The 22,192-nt window shown below is 36.3% G+C and overlaps 1 protein-coding gene and 1 non-coding gene across 13 annotated transcripts in view; both read left to right on the top strand.

Annotated features, from left to right (window-relative positions):
* The window catches only part of NfI (Nuclear factor I), an 849,368-nt gene that overhangs the window by 170,828 nt on the left and 656,348 nt on the right, over nt 1-22,192 (top strand). The gene's annotated exons all lie outside the window — the stretch shown is intronic.
* TRNAT-UGU (transfer RNA threonine (anticodon UGU)) lies at nt 19,493-19,565 on the top strand. The gene has a single exon. It is a non-coding gene; the product is annotated as a tRNA-Thr (tRNA).

The raw sequence follows: 22,192 nt of genomic DNA, 5'->3' as shown, positions 1-22,192 counted from the left end.
GCGGGTTTCACTGTGCCCCAATCAAAAGACCAACTCCGTGATCAGAGCATGCAGAATGTGGACTTGGAACATTTCCCAAAACTAGAGAGAGATAGAGAGGGGCTAGTTTTATTTTTTCAGGTTTACGAGCAAACGGATCTGGATCCAGTGTAATTGAGTCAGGCATTGATCAGACATAAGTAGGACAAACAACGCGTACAGATAAGCTAAATCTATGCTAACAAAGGAAACCCCCCCGACCAAGTCTCAAAAACCAGTATTGTATAATGGTTGTCTGAAATGCTTCATATTGTCCCTCACAGCATTACGCCGTCATGTGAAATTGTAACAGCGCATTCGTTATTCGCTTAATGACATAATTAATCTTTCTTTACGAACTACAGTCGTTATGTTATTCAGTGTTTTATTAAGAGCTCAACAGAGAAGTCTGTTCAATACCGAATGAAATCTGTGTTACCAAGTTGACGTGTTCTTTCCAATTGCACGTTACACTCGTTCCGTAAAAATTCGGCTTTTATATTACATTCTGAACAACGTTTCAACTTAGTTTATTTTCTTACAGTATTATTCAGAAGTAACAAATAAAGTGAATAGTTTTTTACTTTGTTATTTAACGACGCTGTATCAACTACTAGGTTATTTAGAGTCGATTAGATTGATGATAGCGAGATGGTATTTGGCGAGATGAGGCCGAGGATTCGCCATAGATTACCTGGCATTCACATTACGGTTGGGGAAAACCTCGGAAAAAACCAACCAGGTAATCAGCCCAAGCGGGGATCGAACCCGCGCCCGAGCGCAACTTCAGGCCGGCAGGCAAGCGCCTCAACCGACTGAGCTACACCGGTGGCTAAAGTGAGTATATTTACTTTGCATCTAGATAAGAAGATGCAGGGTTCCAGACAAACTTCGTCTACCATTTCTATGGTGCGTTCATCTTCAACGCTGAATAACGTTACAAGTTGTAGACGACATTAAATAAACTACTACTACTACTGCTGCTGCTGCTGCAAACCGGTGTACGCCTGTAAACAGGTTTCGATTAAAACAGCGCAGTTAGAAAAGTGACATGGGCAATTAGCAACCGGTTTAGGGTGATTCATCGCTTCATTTTTCTGCAATAAAATATCGCGATTTAATAGGCATTCATTACATTACAGATGTAAATTATTGACTTACGTTACAATGAGTACTGAGAATGCTGACTGCTGGAAATATAGCACTATACGATTTGTATTATTTCTTCATATAATCGATTTTATAATCTGTACTGCAATGTCGCAAAGTAAATCGAACTGCACTGAATGGAAGTCAGCTGTATTTTAATGTTCTAACTTTGACGTCCCTTCAACCTGTTTTATTTTCCCATATTACCCTATACAAAACCTTTCCATTCTCGATCGAGAATAAATCTACACACTATTTCTTTGCAGTCGCGTTCGACCTATAACAGGAAATGTTCGACGGCATTTACCTGAGCGAACCCGGTTTCCAAGCGAACACTATGTAGGGTAAAGGTTGGTGATATCGTGATACGAGTAATATTTGTGGTAGTTCTTTTTGAGAATTTATTACAATTTTACTGAGCGAGAGAAGGACCGGTTTTGTGCGGCAACTTGCCCACAAACATTCCCTTAATACGGTGACGTAAAAAGCCGATCTTTCCCTCGCTCAGTAAAATTGTAATAAATTCTCAAAAAGAACTCTCACAATATTACCAACATTTAACCTACATTCACAATTAAAGAGAAGTTTGCCGGAGCCCGGGCACGGGAACGTGAAAATTAATTGTAAATGCTCACATTTAAATACATTTATTTTAACAATATTTCCGTTCTCGTTCTCGTTTCCGTTCCGGGTTTATTGTGGACCAGCCTTTACTTTGCATACGTTAGTATTGGCCACTGCATTGAATATACAATAGCACGTAATTATGGAATATTTTCCAATTGTCATAAAAGGAATTAAGAAACGAAAATTGTATTTATATGTGCGCAGTGGATGACGGTCGCTGCATGGCATCGGTCGCACACGTCGGTCGTGATGTTGCAATGTATTCTCACCTTTTATTTTTAACTCCGTCGCAACTTTTATTCTGTTTTTCTCTCACGTCGTTTGTACAAAGAGGAGAAACTTCTGTAACCTGCTCTAAGGTCACGAAATCAAACTTGTTGGTGATGAATTCGGTATTTCTGATGACAATTCTGCTGATGACAATGATTTCTGCTGCCTTATTAAAACAATTTCTTAATTTTCTTCACTTTGAAAAGTTACCGACACATGCCTCGCGTGATAGAGGCTACATGCTTCAAATATTCTCCAATAATTGTTCATCTGTCTAGGGGGCTCTCTTTCACAATGTTTTAAATTGTTGTAAATTTTAAATTTATTTGTACATTTTGAAACATCCTTAACACAATCCGAGATAAAAAAATACAAAAAAAAAATCAGTTCTTCAATAATTTAATTTTCCATTCTTTACAAGTGTTTTGTTTCACATGAAGGTTTGACTTTACAAATGACTAAATTTCGCTTGTAACGATAGCACATATTCTACAACAATTGTCCTTATGTTTACCAAAGACAACCCTCCTGCTTTCAAAGTTTTTCACAACTTGCTACTACCAAGAGGGGGGGTAATACAATTACCCCCACCTAAATCACATACTAATCTTTGTTGAGGATTTGGAAAATAAACAAATTCTGTATTATTGACTATAATCTAACAAAAAATGTAAAAATATAAAATAATTGTCCTATTTTTTTAAATATAGAGTGATTCAAAGTCCTGTTCCATTTTGTTGAAAACGTACACCAAAATTAATGAACTTTAGATATGCTACCGGTGACACTATGAGGTAACATAAAGAGTAAATTTAAATTTGTCTCCCTTCAGTTTCAAGAAAAACTGCTCATTACTCTGTAGTTTTGACATGGTAGAAAACACATTTACAAGCAATGAGAATCACTGTACTATAACATAAATTGGAAATCATTTCAGTTAATTCTTGAAATTTAAATATTAGAACACCATATATACAATCATGAGCATCTGAAGAATATTTGTTTATAATAAAATTAAGTTTTTTGAAGTTATAAAAATATGTGAATAAAAATGTGAAACTAATAAATCAAATTTTAGTTCTTTTTTTAATTAAAATATTCGAGCACCATTTATACTAAAATTGGCATTTCAAAGAGAGGATCCCTTAATCATGATTTCAAACAAAATCACTTCTAGAAAAACCGCAATACAAAGAAAAAAATTTGAAAACAAAAGGTCATGATAATATAAATAACAATATAAAATTGTTATAAATAATGCAAAATAAAATAATTTGGAAGCAGACTAACATAGAAATTAAGAAAATTAAGCTAAAGATTGAAATTTAGATCCTGGAATTTTCATGACACTGAATATCAAGAGGGGTAAGATCGTCCCACATTAATAATGTGAATTACAACTTGAAGTAGATTAACTATTTATGTTGTTCTTTATTCAAATTGTTAGTATGCATATAACGGACAGATACATGAAATTTCAAAAAGAAATACGGAGAAAAACTAAATTAGTAATGAAAAATCATCAGTGGGGTAATCCTACTACCCCTCTTGGAGCAGGAGGTTTAAGAGTGCAATATATTCATGCACAAAGGAAATTAAATACATATTTATTAAATTCATTTTATGAGTTGCTGGACCTTATTCAGAGTTAAACTAAGATAGTGTAATATTATTAGCAGCAGTACTATTAACTTACAAGACATTCAATTCAGTCAAGAAAGCGTATTATTTTCTAGTCACATAACATACTAACAAGACATTCATTTCAATATATGAATATAATGAAAGGTTTGAAATCAGCCCCATGTATAGGAAGCACTACTGCAAGACATAAAATATCATATCCAACATCCAACAGGGAAAAGTGAAGCCTAACCTCAAAATAACTACTTTATATTGCTTTGCATTGGATGAGTACTGGGTTTCAGTTCCATGCAGTAGCAGACATTCTAAACTTTCATTATGAAGATATCCTTTTCCTCACGTATCTCTGTCAAAACTGCAGTTTTTTTTTTCTTACTGGTAACCTAGAAAGTAGCTATGCTGAATGATTCAGAATCTGTTGTATTTGGTGGTTGTTACGGTTACATAATCGTAGACCAGTCGACCAATTGGTGTAATGGACTAATCACATCACGAAAATGCAGCTTCGCCGATGTAATGAAATTTTAGTAGTTTTAAATTTCCTTAGCAATATTTTATATTTGCTACTATTTAAATACGGTTATAGAGCTTATATAATCCATTTTATGACAAAAGATAAACCTGTTCATTGATAGTGGTAAACATCTTAGCTCTGCTCCTCTGCAATTTTTCTCCAAGTGTCGTTGTCTACATCCCATTTTGGATTCTCTTCTTTGTGAATTTCCTTAGCTGATTTTGTAAAACTTGTCAAATTTTACAGATTAAAAAGTTTGCTTTGTGTAACGGAGTTTAGAAACATATGTCATAATTTACTCGTAATTTTTATATTGTTGATTTTAAGTTCATTAACATTGTGAAACGTGCCTTGGTTCATAGTTGAGTTTACACCAAAAACATGTTCTGTTTAGTATGGACATACACTTCAACACACAATGGCATATTAGAATTATGAACATACAATTTAAATATAATTAGACAGACTGAAAACTAAGAATCACATAGAATGATTTATACGAAGAAAATTTGAATTAATTATAACTTTTTAGTGAAAACTATTTATTGTAAAGCAATTAAAATATGTATTTATAAACAAGTAATTAATTAAAATAACACTAATAGTAAAACATTGAAGGGTTCACAACCATAGTGGGCCAAGCGCCATTTACTAAAACCGTAGAAAACAAGGGTTAAAATTAAGTTATTACCATAATTCAATGGAAACGTATAGCAAGTAACATAAAGTATACACATTAAAGCTAAATCATATAACAATCTTCATTAAACTATGGTATTCACTCAAATTCAACCCTTGCTTTCTCCGTTTTTAATAAATGGCGCTTGACCCACTATGGCTCTGAACCCTTCAATTAATATCATATTAAAAACGCACCTTGCAAATTAATAAATCACCATTACAAGTTTCAGAAACATCCATTTCTTTTTTGATGTGACGCTTGTCTATAATTTGTTACATAAATCATGAGTCATTATGTTTTAAAGGAAGAATGCTATTAAATGTCTCTTCTTTAGTTCATTTATCATACTACTTCAAGGTGGCACAACTATTAAAATAAATGCGTAATAAATTTTGACACATCAAATACCCAGGAAATTTGACCTGTCAAATAATGTCATTTGAGCAACGGCTACTGAAAGAATTTCCCTAGACATGGAAGATTTTGCAAGTACATGCAAATCAGTAAAATCGACGTACTGAGCTGATAATCCAAAAGTCGAATAAAGTGAAATATCGATTTTGATTGTCCTGTCACAATGTAACCATTATGGATTTTCTTGGGAACTGTCGTGAACTATATGTTTGTTTCTGGAGGCAAGGCATTGCCCTTTCATGTCATACTTTTTGGCGACCTTGTTCGTCAGTTAGACTTCTTATTGCTCATCCGTATCGTGCTAATGAGTTGAACGTTAGAGGATATTCTCTTGAAAGGAAAGACTGTCGGATACGAACGTTGCCACATACATCTCTCTCATGTCGATAATAAAATGTGTTGGGCTGTTTAACTCGACAAGCATTCCGGAATGATCGGCAGTTCTGTTACCGATATCATAAAGAAGAAACTGTCCCTGAACACTTTGCTATTCGTGGCTGAGGTGCGCGACGTGTACTGAACACCAACTACCATGTCCGGTGAAACCGTGTGATCCAACGCACCCAACCAGCATATGTGATGTGCTTTCAACGTGTCGTTGCACAATCTTGTACTTCAGAATATGCTTTATTCTTTATATTCTACACTCATACTACTCGTAGCCATTGAAAAAGAAACACAAATAAAAAGAAAACGTCTTTGTATGTAAGTGAAGTGCTGGAGTTAGCTTCTTCCTCCTGGAAGAGGTCTTGCTCGTTGGAGTAAGCTCCGAAGAACACACTAGTGCTCAACTTTTAGTTGAATTTATAACATTTTGTTATTATGTTCTATACTTTCTGATACCTCTGGTGGAAACGGAGTCTTAGAAGGCCACTACAATAGAAACTAACTCTTCATTGTATATCTGCCTGACAGTGAGCTAGTGAATTCTCATAAAAATTAATAGAGTTTAGATTTACGGCAAGCCTTTAGAGTTTGGTGACTGACAACGTGTTTTTGATGCAGGTTTTCGTACATTATTTCAGCTTCGTTTGCCGTTGTAATTCAATCACTTAAATCCTTACTTAGTCCAATACCTTCTGGATATGATGTAGAGGATTTACAAATAGCTTTTCATCTCATTCGACCTTCAGCGATTACCTTAGCTCCAATCTATTGAATTCTCATCTCCCTTAAGGTGCCTTGCATTCCTTTTTCCTCTGGATCGCTTTCCTTGCGTTCCTACTTGCCAGGCCATTTTAGGGTAGCTTTCGTTATTCATTCTGGTTACATGACCAAGCCATCATCACTGTACTGATTTTGATATATCTGTTCATGGAGTAATTCCTGATTTTAACCGTATTGTTGATTCCTAATCTTATGCTTTCTACTTTTTTCTTCTATCTTTCTAAATACATAATTTCAATCGCTTGAAATTAACTATTATATTGTGGCGTTAAACATATGGCTCTGCTCCGTATGTTATGGTAGATGCTGTGCATATGTGGTTTAGCATACTGTTAATTTCGTTTCATGTGTCACTTCATTTATGACAAAAATTTCTGTCACCATGTAATATACTCTTCCTGCTGCTGAAATTAAATTATTTATTTTTCATTTATTCTCCTATTATATTTGATGATAGAACCAAGAAATTTAAATTACTTTTTCCGAAGATTTATCTTCTATCTTAGTGTTGTGATATTTTCATCTTTATGGATTGTCATTGCCTTAGTTTCATTAATATTTAGTTTCATATTTATTTTGCAACTCAATCACTTTCCATTATATCTTTGCAATTATCACATAGTCCTTAATGAAGTCTGTACTTTGAAAAGGCTTAAGTGGAAAATTTCAATCCATCACTCAAAAGTCGATGATTAAAATTGTGCAAAATAATAATTACATTTCAGTTTGAGGACTACTTTTAAACTACCGGTAAATAATTCGTTTACTATTCACGTAGTTTATGGATTTTGTGGCGAAATATTTCCAATAAACCAAATCCTTTCGTTTCTTTTCCCAAGACAACATAATTTCCAATCCAAGCTAGCAGTACCGATGAAAATAACTGAACAAGCCTTACATACTACTATCCCTAAGATTACTTACGTGGTAAGTTTAAAAATATCTCTCTTAAGATTAATTTTCTATTCATAATCCTGCATGGAAGGAAATTCTTCAGTATACAATATTTCGTTACAGTAGAGGAAGCAAGACTTGTCCTGTGACCCAATCGTGTGCCTCGTCTATATTACCTATGGGTGTGCAGGGGGAACTTCCGGGTCTGTAGATTCGTGTAATAACGACCATCACCCCTCACACTCCAAACTCTGTTTCTGATCGCCTAGCATTTCCCTTCTTGCACAACTCACATGCCAGGTCTCGCCTCCTGAACTATACCAATGTTATACGTAAGGGATTTTTTTTTTTCGTATAGTTGTAGTGACACGAAACAACTTTTTTTTTGGATTGATATAGATTTAAAAATTAAAAATTATAGTTCATATATAATGTATGCGAGTGGCACCACCGACACCGGAATTATTCAGCGTAGGTTTGGAGCATCCCTAAGCACTTCAGCTCAAATAGGCGTTTTGTGCACCCGTGATGGAATGAGTTACGTGCCGATCTTGTTAAACTAAGCTGGCTTCATCATCTGTCTACAACATATACCTCCCCAGCCAAAAAGTCCGAATTTCATACCTTTGCTGGTGGTCTGCCGTACCTCATAGATCTACATGAGTCGTCATGACTCCGTCAGAGTTGAGGTCCTGCAGACTCCTCTTTCTCCTTGCAGATCTATGCGTCGTCTAGAATACGCCACCAGTGCCATCTACTAATCTTTGGATATAACACGAGAAATATCGATCACGACCGACTGTCTGTTCAGCGCCTTGGCACAAGTGGTTTCCTATTTTGGAAAAGGAGATGATAATAAAATAGAAATTGCGGACAGTATTGGTAGAATGAAGAGAGAGAATTGGGAAAACTAAGAGAAGAAACCTCAAAGTGTTGTGTTTGTCCACCACAAATAACATTCCGCTGGGATTTGAATTGAAGGGTTCAGAACCATAGTGGGCCAAGCGCCATTTACTAAAACCGTAGAAAACAACGGTTAAAATGAAGTTACCACCATAATTCAATAGAAACATAGAGCAAGTAATATAAAGTATACACATTCAAACTAAATAATATGTCAATTTTCATTAAACTATGGTATTCACTGTAACCCTCGCTTTCTCCATTTTTAATAAATGGCGCTTGGTCCACTATGGCTCTGAACCCTTCAATTCGTGTTAGTGCTCTGCCAAATGAGCTACCAAGATAGCTAAGATTTGCTTTTGTCATCTGTAGTCAAGGCATATTTCGCATTTAAAAAACACTTCCCACTTTTGAAATTGACTGAGGAAAATCGTACGTTCCCCGTATAATTTTCTGGAGAAAAACTGCTTAGAAATTAGAGGAAAATATGTTTAATAAAGTTCTTGTAACTTTTTTGAATTTATGTTGCATTTTGTCCAATAAAAAGGAATCGTTCATTTTTACGAAGGAAGCTATAATAAAAATAAATGTATCTATCTGTGGTATATTAACGGACTTCGTTTTCGTGAAAGCTTAATGAACACTTGTTTTTGGTTTTCTGTACAACTATTAGGTATGATAATCCAATGCAGCTAACAGTACAGTCACACAGCGACATAGTGTAAAGCAAGGTAAACTAGAACCTAGATTTATAACGGTCATGTTATGACACTTATGGCTTTATATCCATGTTCAGGTAACTAACGGAGAGTAGAATTTTATTGCAGTACAGAGTTATATGAAACAAAATTAACTTGCTTCCCTCCTAATTAGGTAAGAGTCGTAGAATGTAATGCATATTTCTCATTATGAGAGAGATTTCAAATAATGATTAAATGATAAAGTATCGGGAAAGTATCGAGGGTAAAACCGATACAGTCAACGATGTTTTTTGAGTATTTCGTATTCAAGATTCCTGACTTGTTATTGTATACCAAATTAGTCGAATTCGTGTCAACTGCATATGCATATCTTTGAGATTTTTCATAGCCGCATTTCATTCTTACTGCTCTTAATGCATGTGCTGGTGAAATGCACTGGCCTCGAGAATTTTGTAGATTGAGAGACATGCCTTTTGCATCCTTGAGTCTAAACGAGCGATTTGTAGATTGCGGCCTATTTTGCTTTGTGTGTCTATATGCCGTGGTTACACACGAGATACGTTAATTGCCGTGGATTCTGATTTAACAGTTGACTGTCGACATGCGTTACGGAATAGGACAATTTCATTGATCACTTTAGCAACAGGAATTCAGGGGTTAGCTGGAAGAAGGGCGTAACTCAGAAAACATAGTTTTGAGATAATCAACAAAAACTATCTGTACCCTGCATCTCTTGCTGGGATATGACACTATTCATATATATTGTAGAGTGATACGTTCTCTTGTGATTACAATGAGTTCCATAGTTAATGTTTAAATATTGTACGAGAACGAAGCATTCATTTTTTAAATACGCCCTTCTTCTATAGAAGAGGGTGGAAAATACTGCAATATTGTTAACTTTTCTATATTTCTATAGGAAAGGCTAGATATAAGTTTATACTACAATAATGAAGATAATTACACTGTATGTTCTGCAAAATGTATATAATATGTTCGTTTACTAAATTGTTATCACAATATTAAAAATAATTAATCCCACTTATTTCACGTTGTCATTTTAACTGAAAGTACCTAGGATATAGGCTTTCAAACAGTATACCACTTTAAGTGATCTAATAACGTAACATAACATCTGGAATTTTGTAAGGCCCATTGGAGTGTTTGGCTCTCATATCTGTCATTACAGTATCACCTAGTTTCACTATATTTTGTACAGTTAGCACACGTTTCTTAGATATTTTAAACGATGACAGAAAAAAGGACTTGCATAAAAATTTTTTCAGTCATGATACTGTATACCAAAGAACATTCTCGGTGCTGTAGTTTTACAGTTGTTTGACGTTGCTTAATGGTCCTCCTCTCCAAATATCCCATAAGAAATGTATCCTGTTGGTTTTTGATTCCAGTTTCCCAAAATCTTCAATGGAAAATAGCTTGTTCCTCTGTAGACATATCGTATTTCTTCTGGCAGCAACTGGCTTAAATATTTTTCTGCTAACATGTCAGAAATATGGTCGTTCCTAAATGACTGATTGCTAGCCTGGATCTAACATTTTATAGCACTGCGTACGCCTATATTATTAGTACTTTATATTCATTCTCCATTGACAAAAATAAATAGTAATACTGTATTTCTTTCACAATTTTTCCTGACTTACTTGTGTAAGCTTTGCCGTAATTTCGTCGTCGCTTGCTAGATTATTCTCTTATAGTTTGTTAAACCGTTTCCGTGAACACCCTTGCAGTTACCTTCGCCGGTCCTCGAACCAGAGTAGTGAGAAGGAAGACGGACGCAATTCAATAATACCGCTCTATTGCAATCTATTGGGAGTAGAGGCATAACATTGTGGTGGTTGGTAGAAACACCGCCAAAGAACGCATATAGCCATTTTACGGATAAACGCCGTAATTCGAATTACGCCCTTCTTCCAGCTAACCCCTCAATTGCTGCGCAGTATAGCCTGTCTCAATTTCTATTCAGAAAAGGAAGTCTTGATATTATCGCAATGTAATTTTTATATTTCACTTACACTTCTGCTTTTTTTTTTACTCGAGGCACAGAACTATTCATATTGAAATGTTCCGTTACTTTTTTTTCCTCTTGGCACCAGAGTCTTGGTATTGCAATGTTTTATTTATGTCTTATTATTTTGCTCCTGCCAGAAAACCTTTGCTTTTATTATGTTCAACTTACTACCTATTGTTTTGTGTGTGGATCAAGAATCTTGGTTTTATAACGCTTAACTTAATACGTGATGTTTTGTTCGTGGCAGAAGTGTCTTGAATTTGTAATATTTCACTTCTTACGTATTATTTGTCTGGTGGAATAAGTGTCTTTGTATTACAATGCTTTATTCTTTATGCACCAGTTTCCTCATGAACAGTAATTTTCGTAGTGTAATGTTTTATTCATTACTTAGTAAGTTTTCTTGTGACACAATAATCTTGGTATATTAATGCCTTCTTTATTGCTTATCAATTTTTCGTCGTACAATAATCTTGGTATTGTAAAGCTTTTTGTATTTTATTACATATTAATTTTATTGCGGCACAATAATCCTGGTATTGTAATGCTCTATATTTAAGTACTAGTCTTCTCGTGGCACAATATTGTCGCTATTCTAATGCTTCATTTTTTTAAATGTTACTTTTTTCGTAGAACAAAATTCATACCATTGAAAGTTTTTATTGATTTTGTAATAATGTTCTTGTGGTATAATAATTTTGGTCTAACATTGTAACATTTTATTTATTACTCTATGTATTAGTTTTCTCGTGACACAGTAACATTGGCCTTACAATTATTTCTTTATTAAGTGTCATTTTACCGTGCCACAGTATTTTTGGCATTAATATAACTTATTTTATATATTAGACGTCTACATATTATTTTTCTCGTAGCACAATATTGTTGATGCCACTGACGTAGCTCAGTCGGCTAAGGCGCTTGCCTGGCGATCTGAAGTTGCGCTCTGGAGCACGTTCGATCGCCACTTGGGCTGATTATCTGGTTAGGATTTTTCCGAGGTTTTCCCAACCATAAGGCGAATGTCAGGTAATCTATGGCGAATCCTAGGCTCATCTCCCCAAATACTATCTCGCTATTACTAATCCCATCGACGCTAAATGAAGGGCTCAGAGTCAAAGGCGACTAACCCACAATTACAAAATGAGTAAATAAGGGTTGATATTAAGAGGGTCCTTACAAAAATGGTTTCACAATTTATTTTAAATGGTCTACATTGAATAAACACAAAAAAATATCACGAATCTATAACACCAATGTATAGTTTTGAAAAAAGGCTTAATAATGAACAATACAAAATTGTGGGTTGGTCGCTTTTGGCTCTGAGCCCTTCTAAAAAATTAGTGGTTCATATAGTGTCGTTAAAAAATCAAGTAAATATATATATAGGATAAATTCGTTCCTGCGCCGAGGATCGAACCTGGGTCCTTGCTACTATGTACCAAGTGCTCTAACCACTGAGCTACGCCGGAGTTCAATCCACGCTACCGGATCGAATCCCTATCCTCTAGTGTTTTTCCCTTTGTGGCCTGATTGCAAGTTGGACATATGTGTTGATAACATTAAGTTGACTGCCGTTATATGTACAAGGAGCGCATTCAATTGAATGACTTGGTGGCCGGGATTCCACAGTATTATGCACTGCTGGGCGAAGAATCTAAGTAAAGGTTAATTTTTGGTCCGACAGAACATATCTGTTATGGTAACGATGGTTATTATGTTAACATGTATGTTGAACTTGGAGTCAGGCCACAAAGGGAAAAACACTAGAGGAGAGGAATTCGATCAGGTACTGTTGAACTTCGGCGTAGCTCAATGATTAGAGCACTTGGTACGTAGAACCAAGGACCCGGGTTCGATCCCCGGCGCCGGAACGAATATTTCTCCTCCAATAACCGGAAGTCTTGATGTTTTATGTACCGGTACGTATTTTCCTTGTATTAGTGTTGTAAGTATTCATCTCTCATTCCTTTGCCTTCTAAACAATGCCTTTTATTGTGATTAAATGTTTGTGTAGTTTTTTACTTAACAACATTCCAAAGAGCAGAGTTCATTCTGCGTTATTCAGGTAACTGATTGACGATGACATTTGAGAGAAAGCGGTCGTGACATCCTGTCTTGTGAAGTTCCCTGCCTGATTGAAGTGTTAGCACTAAATTCAGGGGTCGCATTGGCTACTTGTCTTACAGCGGGCGTTTCACCGTATGCATGACCGACTATGGTGTCCTCGAACATCCCAGCATTTGTCAGGACAAAGTGGAGCCATAAAAACAATCTGTCGAAGTACCGGACTATAAATGTTGGTGTGGAACAGTAGAATAACAATTCACTACGTCATAGTTACGATGTTCAGTTTGTTAATTAATGTTAAAGAAAATGTTATTTCAATTCATTTCATTTATTATATTCCATGGATCTTACATTAGCAATGAAGCTTTATGATGTGGAAAAGTCAGAATTTTACAAGATTACAATTATAAATTTTTGGCGAGATGAAGTGAGATGAGGCCGAGGATTCGAAAACAGATTACCTCTCATTTGCGTATGGTTTGGGGAAAACCTCGGAAAAAACCCAAGCAGGTAATCAGACCAAACTTGGATGAAGTGAGGTGAGGCCGAGGACTCACCATAGACCACTCGGCATCCGCCTCATGGATGGGGAAAACCTCGGAAGAAACCAACCACTCAAACCAAATGGGGAAACCAATCCAAGCCCGAGCGCAGCTCCGGATCAACAGGCCAGTGAGTCTGCCGATTGGGCTACATTGGTGGCTCTACTAAAAATATACTGTACATAGCCAATCAGATTATTAAATTTACAAACCCCAACGATTATTCATCAGTTGAGCTATAAAATATAATACATAACAAGTAGAGTGGATCGGGAGAAGATGCCTAACGTTTTCCTTTGATCGAAAATTTAAGGTAATGTTTATTCAGCTATGAAGTTCATATTGAAATATCAAAGTCTGGAAGGTATTTTTAAACTATGTTTTTGGTACAAATCAGAAAGCATTAATTATCTTGTTCATAGATACAGGTTTTTTTCTTACCTGTACTTTAGGCATCTTTCCCTGAGAGTCGGGGTAAGATGGCAAATGCAATTGATACATTTACTGACATGTATTTTATCTAAACTTGGTTTGGTACATGTATATAACAAAAATGACTTAATCTAAAACTCATGGATACTTTCACTGCTTAGCAACATTGGCATTGCACACATGTTGTTGTCTTGTGCAAGACTCTTTAAGTCACTTCTTGCACACAATGCATCCAGTCCATTCGAGGACCTTTGGGATCATAGTAGTTCACTTTACAAACTGCACAGTCATTTTCATTTTCTGCCCTTCTTTTGTTTGTTGTCTCTAAAACAGTTCTTAGTCCCTGTTATAACATGTTCCATCGCAAGTTGAAGGCTGTCCTCACTCCATTGATCTCTATCAGAAGACCTTACGTAATGTCTAGGCATTCCCTGCAATAAAACAATAAAATAGAACTCTTGCAACAAGTTGTCATCTTACCCCGGAAATAATGTGAGCATCTTCCCCAAGTATGGAGGTAGGATGCCTAGTGCAGTGTCGCAACCTAAAATGGCAGAACAAGGTCGTTGGTTGTTCACAATACAAACTTAAGTACCTTTGGTACAATATTTATTACAAATTTTTGACAGTTATAACAAATTCAAGGATGAATTAAAATTTTAGCATGCCTCTGCAATTATTTTATAGCAGAAAAATGAGCTGTTTTCTTGCTCTTCTTCTTCTCAAAACAAAAACACGCGGCAAAATGAGTTAACTTTCACTCTCCAAACATTCAGCTGTCTCAGTGATCATGTAAACATGCACGTGGCGTTCTCTCTTGGAAGAATGTGAAACTACAAAGAAATAAGCATTTTCCCCCGATATTCATCTCCCTCCAATTAATTGTAAGTTAATTCAATTTAAAAGCATAACCAATTCAATCAGTTGAGATATACGAAAATTGATTATGATTATGTATTCTGAAAAAAAAACTAGAGATTATCCAGCATACTTTGAAATTTAAGGTTATAGGATAGTTAAAAATGTTTAAAAACGAATGAATTAAAAATATATAGGCTATATACTCGTATTTTGTTTTAAAATTAATTTTGTCGTGTGAGAAACACATTAGGCCTACATAGAATTTAACACTCATTTATGGCCTTGTAACTACAGATTGACAATAATCGCGATTGGGATTATGTTCTAATGTTATACAGGGTGTTAAAAATGTGTCCAATATTTTAGATGGTGCTAGTATGCATCAAAACAAGAAAATAATGTCTAATAAACATGAGTCTTGCAACACATACTTTCTGAGATCTGAACACTTGTTCGCAGGAGGTGCTCAATGTGATATTCATTCATGACAATGCATTCATCTCTCCTTCGGCGTAAGGAATAACGTACTCTTTAAAATTGATCTGGTTGTTCTTGATAACCAAATGTCTAGGGGATTTACATTTGGGAAACGAACAGGCCAAGGTGTGTGGCCTCCACCCAGCGGTCCTGAAATGTCAGCGTCAGGTGTTCATGCACATTGCGAAGAAAATGTGCTGGTGTGCCATCATGTATGAACCAACCTATAGTCTTTGCTGACATGGCACATACTCCAGCAAGGTATGCAATAGGTTAATAAGAAAGTCCTGATAACGAGCCCCACTTTATCTCTCTGGTAGCACGTATGGCCCTTAATCTATTGCCAAGAACGTCTGCCCATACGTTGATTGAGAATCGGTGCTGATGCCTTGTTTCTTCAACTGCATGGGGATTTTCATCAGCCCACACATGCTGATTACAAAAATTCACAACACCATCTCTGCTGAATCCCGCTCATATCCGTAACGAAACTTTTGCTTTCAGTATTCCTTGCGACGTATCAGTATTCATCAACTACGGTATGATTGTCTGCTTGTCTGCTGTAATGTAGGACAGAAAAATGCATTGCCATGAATGGACGTCACATTGAGCACCTCCTATGAAAAAGTATTCAGGTCTCAGAAATTGTGTGTTGTAGGACCCACGTTTATAGACATTTTTTCTTGTTTTGATGCTTACTATCACCTCCTAAAATATTGCATACTTTTTAACACCTGTATATATTCAGATGGTCATATGCTCACCTTATTCTGAGTAATCGGATATTTGTGTTGATTTAATATACTTATAAGCTTCAGTAAGCCTAAACTTACTGCCAAACTTACTCAAGTTTTAAAGCACAGTCTAAACAAAACGCGTCAACAAAATTTTCTTGTTTGTCCAACTGTAATTTTAATGTAATAAATGAATGAAGTTTATGCGATGGGTATAACTATCTATCACTCACCGATTAAATCTTAATTTTAACCTTTGTATATCAGCAACAAACGTTGAGGTTGTAAAAATTCGACGCTGGGGACGGTGTTGCTAATAAAGCTGAAGCGTAAGCTCCATGACACACTTTACACATAAATTAAGTGAATATCACAAATTGCGATCCATCAACCTCGCTCAAAAGTTGTCATAACTGATATTTTCCATCCAAGTGAACAGTAAAATCTTATGTCAACAAATGCACGTGTTGCGTTGTGTCGTGATTGTCCTTCGCAAGGAATATTTTCCGATATCATCTTTTATATTTTACCATTTATATTTTACTTTCAAATAAATAATGTTGTAAAATAATAAAATCTGTGTTCACTCAATAGATGTATTTTAATTTCAAACATATTTACTATAAGCCATCACTCGTTAACCGATATTTTGTACGATGTCAACAAAAGGGATATTCCTCTTAAGTTACTACAGTTAGTCTTGTCCCCTTTCTTAAAAATAGGTACAATTATGGATTCCTTCCATTGTTCTGATACAATTTCGTTTTCCCAAATAGCAAGTACAAGCTTATAAATTTCGCTAGATAATGCGCTTCCACCCTCTTGTATTAATTATGCTTGAATTTGATCGATACCTGGAGACTTGTAATTTTTAAGATTTTCTATTGCAATTTCGACTTCAGAAAGTGTGAGTTCGGGTGTAAATGGCTCAGCAATTTGTATTTGAATACTTTATATTATTCTTAAAATTAAAAGATTTTGTGAATATTATTTATTCAGTGGACTGTGTTGTGTCGATGGTCTGATGTATGTTTAGCGAGAATGAGAAAATCGTTGACAAAACATGAAGTTGGAAACCACTCCTTTGCAATCAGTACTATTTCCAAGCCCTCCATTTAATTTTGTGTAATTCCTATATAAAAGAAAATACGTTTCTATATTTATGAAGTCTTCAATAGTCTTGCGATTATCATATCTCTTGAAGCCAAGGTTCGTGCATTCAAAACTGGGCGAGGGCCATGAATTTAAAGGGTGACAAAATTCTTTGCTTGGGAGGGAAATAAAGTTTTACGTCACGCAAAAACTATCACGAAAATTTGTCAGGCATTTCACTTCCACGATGAATTTTGATGATAATTAAACACTTCAGTAGAAAACTTCGTTAAATAAAGTACTAGTACCAAATCTACTGCTATCGCTATTAGTGCTGCTGCTACAGTTATTAATCAGACAAGGAATTATGCATAATTAATGTCCATTTCATTTTTTGTTACTTTATGAGGCCGGGAGGGGAACATCCCTATGCACCGCGAACTTAGGTGTATTGTGCGCCCCTGGGATGAGTTGTAGCCCAACGACCGCACCCACGCCGAACCGACCTAACCCCCAACACCCTAACGACCAGTCCCGCCATCTTTCTAAGTCCTTATACCATTCCACCGCAACAATCCCCCACATTCCCCTCCTCAAACGGTCTGAGGTGTACGCCACCCCTCCCGTCTGGCCAACGGTCTGAGGTGTAGGCCACCACTCCCGCCGGGAGGAGAGTGGGTTCCGTTGCTGGGTCACAATCTACCATGCTTTGGCATATCCATGGAGGCCGGCCGAGAGCGCCAGGAGCTTCGGAGGGCCGCCGCAGGCGCGATCTGAAAACCAAGAAGACAACCGGAATGATAAGGAAACTGTGATAGGGGGGAAAGGAAGTGGAGAGAATAAGTGTGGTTCCATACGCCTGATAAAGTTACCTGATATTCATCCATAGGAGTGAGGGGAAAAAAACCGAAAAAACCTCGCCCAGGCAACTCCTCCCAAGCGGGGAATCGAACCCCGGCCCGTTGGGTTCGGCAGCGATGTCTATATATTTACCACCCCACACAAAATATGCCTTGAACGTCGATTGAATGCAGAGAAGAGGTACACGTATTCTTATCCCAATGCACCACACTTTTCAAATGAGGCTGTGAGTCTAGATGTGAGCTGCTCGTTCCTTTCCGATCCTTGGCTCATATAATCGGCATGTCTCTGTATAAACCCCACGGATAGGCGGGATATAACAAGAAAATAAGCAGACAGTCCTATTCTTTAGACTAAATCCAATCACTCCAGTGATATAAAAGCAACAGTAGTATTATCGTGAATGCAATTTATTGGCGCACTCTGTTACACAACTGCATCGTTTGCAGTGGCTCCCAGTGTACATCAAGTTAGTAATTTAGGAGAAGATGGTATCACACAGACGTTAGGTCAGGATTTTATGAAATGATAACAAAGAAGATAGATAAAAGCTAGCTCCACCATTTCAATGTTTTTGGTAGGAGGAGTTACTGTTTGATTCTAGGGGGTGGGAACTTTGTGGATAGGGAGGGTTCACGAAACAGCATATACCAAGTTGTAGCTGCGCTCAAGAAAATTTACAAAGAGGTCATTTAGATAAAAATATTGCAGAATTGAGCCTCCGCAGTATCCCCAGCAACCATCGTCAACATTTCGGCCTAAAACTAAATCTGATATCTGGACGTATGAAAACTTCTCAACATGTGATATACACACTTCTTGCAGTCCAATGTACGGTTACATATATTCCTTCTGTATATCTCGATTCATTATTTGAACTTGTTATTAAAATCTTAATTTCAAAAGTTGGGCAATAAATTCAGTGTTTATACCAGTAGCTCCTATTTCGAAATATTTTATTGTAAAAGTCGATGTCACAAAAACACGCACTTTCTCATATATTTTACGTCATTCGTAACAATTTAATTTTTACAGTCCACTGCTGTGAAGTAACGGTTAGCATGTCATAGCGTGAAACGAGCGGGCCCGGGTTCAAATCCTGGTAGGGAAAAGTTACTTGGTTTAGTTTCTTTCCAGGGTTTTCCCTCAACCAATTCAATCAGAATTGCTGGAAAACTTTCCACGTTAGACCTCGGACTAATTTCTTTACTTAGATTCTTCGAGCAACAGTGCATATTACTGTACAGATTACTGTGGAATCTTGGCCACCAAGTCACTCAACTGAGTGCGCTCCTTGTATAATGGCAGTTGACTTAATATAAACTGTCAACATATTTGCCCAACTTGGAGTCAGTCCACAAAGGGAAAAACGTTGGAGGAGAGGGGTTTGATCCGGTGCTGTGGATTGAACTTCGGCGTAGCTCAATGGTGAGAGCGCTTGGTATGTAGAACCAAGAGCCCGGGTTCGATCCCCGGTGCCGGAGCGAATTTTTCTCCCCTAATATTAATTATTTCAGGACGCTTTATCAACTGCAATGGTTACCTAGTATCACAGTGAAGTGAAGGTGATAATACCGGCGAAATGAGCTCAGGGTCCAGTGTCGAAAGTTACCCAGCATTTGCTCTTAATGGGTTGAGGGAAAACCTCTGCTAAGTTACTTGTATCAACAAGGATTTGAACCTAGGCTCACTCGTTTCGTGGTCACATATGTTAACCGTTACTCCACAGCAGCGGTGGACTGGACCCTGTGGTATGTGGTAGTTAGTTGCTGGTGGTAGTGCTGTGTACCGTAGGTTCTCCACTGGGCCTCATGGCATAGCTCGTGGGGCCGGGGTTGAGGGGCCGCATTGATGCCTACGTGGAAAATTAAAAGGGATTCTACAGGCCGTAAGGGATTTCGGGGAGCGTTCCGCAAGGGAATCTCTAGCGCGGAGTTCCTTAAGGCATGCACATTATTCCATATCGTGTGTACCCATATAATGGGCCCACCCAAGCGCCCTACGTTCGGGGGCAGTCCCAAGTTCGTGCCCTTATCTTCAACGGGGACTAATAGAATTGAAATCTTTTACAAGTCGTTTCTTATTTGATTGTCCTTGATGGCACTATTCACGTATTTATATTGAGTGGACTGATATTTGCAATAAGTTTTAAAGATGTTTCATCAAGTGCTAGGTAATCTAGCGTCGAGGGAATTGGTGATAAGATGATATTTCACTGCCGTAGTTGGCTAGATTGTGCCGGAGATTTAGCCATTGTATTAGCTGACATTCGCCTCACGGTTTATGAAAACTTTGGAAATAATATTCGAGAAGATAATCAGCCCAAGCGGGATTCGAACATAGACCCGAATGCAATCTCGGATTAGTAGGCAAACGTTCTACCACCAGAGCTACGCCGGTGACTGGATAGATATTTCTGAGGCAAAAAAGAAAAGAATTATTACCAGGTACAAATACTGTCCTTATTAAGTGGCTTTTTAGTAAGTGTTATGATTGTACTCGTGTAGTTGTAAATTTTCCTGAAAAATTTCCCGTCTGCAATTTTTTTTGTATGCTGATTTCGCTATAATGAAAATGAAATAAGGTACAGCAATTAAAACTATTATTGAGTGAGTTAATAGTTCCTTTTAATAATATTTATATAAGAAAATCATGGTTTTGTCTGTAGTAAATCCACTAGAGGTTTTAATTTATCTAGAGAAAATCAAAATTTAAGTGGGATTTAATTGACTATTACACGATTGGAAGAAATTATATAACAATTAGAAGAAATGAAGCACTCTAATAGAATAAAATATTAATTGACTTACTAAAATATATACTAAACTGTCTTGAAAATGTAGTATTGTACCAGCTCATCGTTACAAATATTCCGCTAGATGGCAGTAGTGTACTATGATCGGGTGTTCTCTTGTTACCAGTTGTGCCAACAATACAATCTTCATTGAACTCTGTGGATTACTAATCAAGAAGACTTTGTTGATTCAGTTTCATTATTATTAAAATAGTTGCATTCCCCTTTTATATTAAATATCTCTGATACGTGATTTTTCATAATGTCATACAGCAGAAGCTACAACATAACCTAAATAATATAAACAAGATAAGTGATGGAAAAGTTTTAATTAAGGATGATGGAATAAAGATGAATGATTTTAAAAGGTACAATTATTGAAAGAATATTGATGACAAGCAAAGAAACAAATGCTACGAAGGTGATAAAAATTGTAGGATAAGCAGCCATGATTGGTTGAAACACATCGTTCCGTACCGTTCTAATGGTAAAAAGTAGTATTACGTAGTAAAAGTGTAATGGTCAACAGTAATCTCACTAGAGATTTTGATTTATCTAGAGAAAATCAAAAGTCTAGTGGGATTTAATTGACTATTACACGATTAGAAGAAAGTATATAAAAATTAGAAGTAACGAAGTACTCTAATACAATAAAATATTAGTTGACTTTCGAAAATACAACTGTCTTCAAAAGTATTATTACACCATCTCAACATTACAAATATTCCGGTAGATGGCAGTAGTGTGTTATGATAAGCTGTTTCTTGGTATCATTGTGCCAACTATAGAATCTTCATTGAACTCTGTGGACGGTTACTAGTTAAGAAGACTTTGTTGATTCAGTTTCACTTTTCTTAAAACAGTTGCATTTCACTTCAATTATCCGGATTCCAGTAATCAACCTCACTTGACAGATGATTTTCAATAAATCTTAGTATTAAACAATCTCTGATACGTGACTACCCATGATATCATACAGCAGAAGCTATAACAGAACATAAATAATATAAACATGTTTCAGAGAAGTTTTAATTAAGGATGATGAAATAAAAAATAAACATGAATAATTTTAAAAGGAACAATACTGAAAGTACAATTTTCAAATTTGTATGTTTTAGTGATTGGTGGTTCAGTTGATGTTATTATTAGACGTGTGTGTAAAAGAAGTGGAACTCGTTGATGTACATGGCGTATTCTTCAACTTATTCACTATTTCCGAATGGTGCTATTCATTTATTTCTAAATAGGGTTTCAGAGAAGATGCATTGCTATGACCAGTGATCTTTATTAATTTTTGTTCTTGAATGTCAAAGCGAG

Source organism: Periplaneta americana, chromosome 10 (assembly GCF_040183065.1).
Source record: "Periplaneta americana isolate PAMFEO1 chromosome 10, P.americana_PAMFEO1_priV1, whole genome shotgun sequence".
In the NCBI taxonomy this organism is placed as follows: domain Eukaryota; kingdom Metazoa; phylum Arthropoda; class Insecta; order Blattodea; family Blattidae; genus Periplaneta; species Periplaneta americana.
Note: the sequence above shows the minus strand (reverse complement) of the source record. Positions and strands in the feature narration are given on the sequence as shown.